We start from the raw sequence: 5,126 nt of genomic DNA on the forward strand, positions 1-5,126 counted from the left end.
GGGGTTGGCTCTGTGCAGAAAAGCTCTCACTGGGTGGCCTGCTCCAAGAAGCTGGCTGTGGATCGAGCCTGCCGCCAGAGGGAGCAGGGCTGCTTGGGGAAGACTCTAGCTGCCTTGCCCTCCTCTGAGAAGCTGCCCCTGTCCAGGCCTGCCGCCCGGGCCAAGCTTCACCCAGTGGGAGAGACTCACCCCATGGCTCTTTGTTAGTTCGAGTCTCTCAATGCCTCCCCTTCTTGAATCCTGGGTTCTGGAGTGACGGGAGATGCAGTCACCCTCTAGTCTGCCATCTTGGATCCCCACCTATTCCATGTCTTTTTGAGTAACCTCTATATGTCAATCAATGTCAGATGTACCTGTAATGTGAAGGGAAATGATACAGATATATTACATCTAAAAGTTCAAAGCACAGAAGTGGAGACAGTATTACCAGTCATAAATGTGGTATAGCAGATACAATTGAAAGGTACATGCAGGTGACCTGCAAGGCATAAGGGAGAAGACCATTACAATTCAGATGTAGGAAGGGCTCAGAAAGACTGCAGAGCAGTGCTTGCAAGGAACTTTCTCTAACTGATTAAGTTTCTGGCTAATTGAGAATCTCTCATGAGAATCAAGAAATGCATTTGACCATGTACCTTAATGGTTTAAGTCTTCACAAAAACAGAAGTCTTTTTAAAACTATATTTATATATATATAATTTCAAAATGTAATGACTTTCACCATTCACATAATTTCAATAAAATCATTACCTTCAGTTCTAATTTGAGGAGCTTATTCTTGTTTCAAATACTGAAGTCCTGGGTGAAATTGGTGTAAAAAGTACTCTGCATTTAGTGAAAGTTGGATAAATAGTAATAGATTGATGGAGTATCAAAGTGTGTTTTTTCCCATCTATATCAGGTTGTATTTGTGATAAACATTTTGATGTAAAAAATACAGTCACCCCCTGCACAGTCTAGGTATTACAAGCAAGTTGCACACTGTTTGGGCCCACCCTACTCTGAAATACTCATTTTCCTTTCTCTTCATGATGTCTGAGGAAACGCACCATGGAGAGAGGGAGGTGGAGACCATTGTCTTTCAGGCAGAAATTGCCCAACTCATGTCTCTCATCATCAATACCTTCTATTCCAGCAAGGAAATTTTCCTTTAGGAGTTGATCTCTAATGCTTCTGATGCCTTGGACAAGATTTGCTATGACAGCATGAGAGACCCTTCCAAGTTGGACAGTGGTAGAGAACTGAAAATAGACATCATCTCCAAACCTCAGGAAAGGACCCTGACTTGGATGGACACAGGTAGTGGCATAACCAAGGCTTATCTCAAACAACTTGGGAACAATTGCCAAGTATGGTACTAAAGCATTTATGAAGGCTCTGCAGGTTGGTGCAGACAAATCCACAATTGGGCAGTTTGGTGTTGGATTTTGTTCTGCCTATCTGGTGGCAGAGAAAGTGATTGTGATCACAAAGCATCATGATGATGAACAGTATGCCCAGGAGTCTTCTGCTGGGGGATCCTTCACTGTAAGAGCTCATCAAGGTGAGCCCATTCACTGGGGTGCTAAAGTCATTCTCCACCTCAAAGTCCAGACAGAGTACTTAGAGGAGAGGTGGGTCAAAGAAGTGGTGAAAAAGCATTCCACTTCATAGGCTATCCAATCACCCTTTATTTGGAGAAGAAACAAGAGAAGGAAATCAGTGATGATATTGTAGAGGAAGAGAAAGGTTAGAAAGAATATGAAGATAAGAATGATGAGTAGAAACTCAGGTTTGAAGATGTGGACTCAGAGGAAGAGAATGACACTGAGGATAGGAAAATGAAAATAAAGAAGATTAATGAGAAATATATTGATCATAAAGAACCAAACAAGACCAAGTCCTTTAGAACCTGAAACCCTGATGACATCACTGAGGAAGAAGATGGAGAATTCTACAAGAGTCTAACCAATGACTGAAAAGACCACCTGGCAGTCAAGCACTTCTCTGTAGAAGATCAGTTGGAATTTAGGGCATTGCTGTTTATCCCTTGATGCTCTCCTTTGATCTCTTTAAAAACAAGAAGATAAACAACATCCAACTCTATGTCCATAGTGTGTTCATCATGGACAGCTGTGATGAGCTTATACCAGAATATCTCAACTTTATTCATGGTGTTATTGGCTTTGAGGACCTTCCCCTGAATATCTCCTGAGAAATGCTCCAGCAGAGCAAAATCTTGAAAGTTATTGGCAAAAACATTGTGAAGAAGTACCTTGAGCTCTTCTCTGACTTGGCAGAAGACAAAGAGAACTACAAAAATTTCTATGAGGCATTCACTAAAATCATAAGCTTGGAATCCATGAAGATCCATGGGGATTCTACTAACTACTTTCTGAGCTGCTGGGCTATCACACCTCTTAGTCTGGAGATGAGATAACTCTTCTATCAGAGTATGTCTTTCACATGAAGGAGACACAGAAGTCCATCTATTACATAACTAGTGAAAGCAAAGAGTAGGTGGCCAACTCTGCTTTTGTGGTGTGTGTCCAAGTGGAGCTCAGTATCTATAAGCCTATTGCTGAGTATTGTATGCAGCAGTTCAAGGAGTTTGCTGGAAAGAGCATGGTCTCTGTGACCAAGGAAGGCCTGGAGCTATCTGAGGATGAGGAGGAAGAAAAGAAAATGGAGGCGGGCAAGGCAAGGTTTGAGAACATTTGCAAACTCATGAAAGAAATCTTGGATAAAAAGATCGAGAAGGTGACATTCGTCGACAGCTCATCACAACTGTCCATGATGAACACACTATGGACATAGAGTTTGATGTTGTTTTTCTTCTTGTTTTGAAAGAGATCAAAGGGAGACCGTCAAGGGATAAATAGCAATGCCCTCCAATAGGCTTGTGTCTTCACCCTGTTGCATTGTTACCAGCCCCTATGGCTGGAGAGCCAACATGGAGCAGATCATGAAGGCCCAGGCACTTTAAGACAATTCTACGATGGGCTACATGATGGCCAAAAAGCACCTGGAGATCAACCCTGACCACCCCATTGTGGACACACTGAGGCAAAAGGCAGAGGCAGAAAAAATGACAAGGCTGTTAAGGACTTTGTGATGCCGCTATTTGAAACTGCACTGCTCTCCTCTGGCTTATCCCATGAAGACCCCCAGACTCATTCTAATCACATCTACTGCATGATAAAGCTAGACCTAGGCATTGATGAAGATGAAGTGACAGCGGAGGAACCCAGCATGCTGTCCCTGATGAGATACCCACTCTCAAGAGTGATGAGGATGCATCTCAAATGGAAGAAGTAGATTAGGTGTTGCCACTGAGAAATATGCCCTCTGTGTAGTGTCTCCATGGCTCCTACAGTAGCCTTGAATGGCCCTTTCCCACCTGGCTTCCTCTGCTGATTGATGTCCTAGTGGTTTTCCTCCTGTCCTTAATGTCTAAAGGCAGGAAACAGGGGTCTCAAACCCTTATCCCTTACCTAGTTTGGCAGCAGGGTTGGGTGATATGTTGTGGTTTTTATTTTTGTTTTATTTTGTTCCCAAATTAAAAGTATGCAAAGTAAAGGGGAAAAAAAAAGAAAAAAAATATATAATTCTTCAGTTGTATGCAAAACAAAATTAATTCAAGTAAATTGAAAAGAACCAATTATTTTCTTTTATCAGAATCAAGTCAAATTGATAAACAATATATATATATTATATTGCTAAGTTAAAAATATGTGAATATTTTGTATTGATGCATTTGATTATTGCAATTTTAGATCATTCTCTTATTTCCCAAACTATAATTTAAATTTATGTCAAGCACTTACCATCTGATAGGGACTAAATTTTACAGATCTTGAGAATTTATGTGACAGTTATCTATAAAAACTACACTGAGGAAAACATTTTAAAATTGTCACAAGGTATTAAAAATGACTTGTTAGGGGCTGGGGAGATAGCTCAGCTGGTAGAGTGCTTGCCTCGCAAGCACAAGGCCCTGAGTTCGATTCCCGGTACCGCAAAAAAAAAAAAAAAAAAAAAAAAAAGACTTGTTAGAACTACATTGTTTTTATCAGAAATTTTAAAAGCTTCATCTCCATATTATGACATTTTATATTCTTTTAAAACTGGAGACTTTATTTAAATGATGTATTAGAATCAGTTCAATATAGTGGATAAGAGTATAATCTTTGGAGCTACCTATCTGAGTTTGAATCTTGGCTCTGCCACTTTCTAGCTGTATGATCTTGAGCAAGATATTTGACCTTTTTGTGCATTGGTTTCTTTGTAAAGAATATATATAATAATTCTATTTATTGTATGGTATTATAAACATTGAGTTAATACTTGTGAAACACCTAATCATTCATACACAGTAAACACTATAACAGTTTTCTTTAAAATAAACACATGAATAAATTCTCAGTGAAAAAAATTCTGACAATACTAAAAACATAAGGAAGCAACAAAGCACACCCATGCACATAAAACTCATCACCAAGAAACAATATGAGTTTTATGAATATTTCAAAATTCTATGTGAACATGGATAAAAAGAATAATAAATTAATATTTAGGCATGAAAATAACTTGGCAGAAATATTTGCATGCTTTTTGAAATTTAAAGCATTAGATTTGATTTTATTTGGATTTAACAAATGTAAAGGAAGCTAAAATATAATTGAGGGAATGGTAAATGTCATAACTGTTTATTCAACACAAATTCATATTTTATTAAGATTCTCCCACTTTTAAGAAAAGATATTATGAGAATCATTAAGGTATTAGAGTCTATTTTTCTTCATCTTATTATTTAAATTCCTGTTATAAAAGATGCAGTGATTTAACATTCTGGAATATTTTCATAACTCTCTTCATCAATGCATTATTTTTGCATAATTTAAGAAGTTTTTCCTGAATTTATACCTTTGATTGGCACATTCTGTTACATATTACAGCTTCCTCCCTTTCCTGTTTTAATGGGCATCTCTGATCATCTTTCCTTTTTGGTGTATAATAATCATCCTGTGTTGAGTCATCCTCAGTCTGCCTGCCTTAGCAATCGTTCCAGTTGTTTTAATTTGTTTTCTGTTGCCTTTGAAATTGCTGAAATTAACCTGTTTTACACATAATTAATTTGACTTTTG

General features: G+C 38.3%; 1 pseudogene; it reads left to right on the top strand.

Annotated features, from left to right (window-relative positions):
- The first annotated feature begins 1,031 nt into the window (after positions 1 to 1,031).
- LOC124958808 (heat shock protein HSP 90-beta-like) lies at positions 1,032 to 3,302 on the top strand (annotated as a pseudogene).
- Positions 3,303 to 5,126: the final 1,824 nt, after the last annotated feature.

This window comes from Sciurus carolinensis, chromosome 11 (genome assembly GCF_902686445.1).
Source record: "Sciurus carolinensis chromosome 11, mSciCar1.2, whole genome shotgun sequence".
Classification (NCBI taxonomy): Eukaryota; Metazoa; Chordata; class Mammalia; order Rodentia; family Sciuridae; genus Sciurus; species Sciurus carolinensis.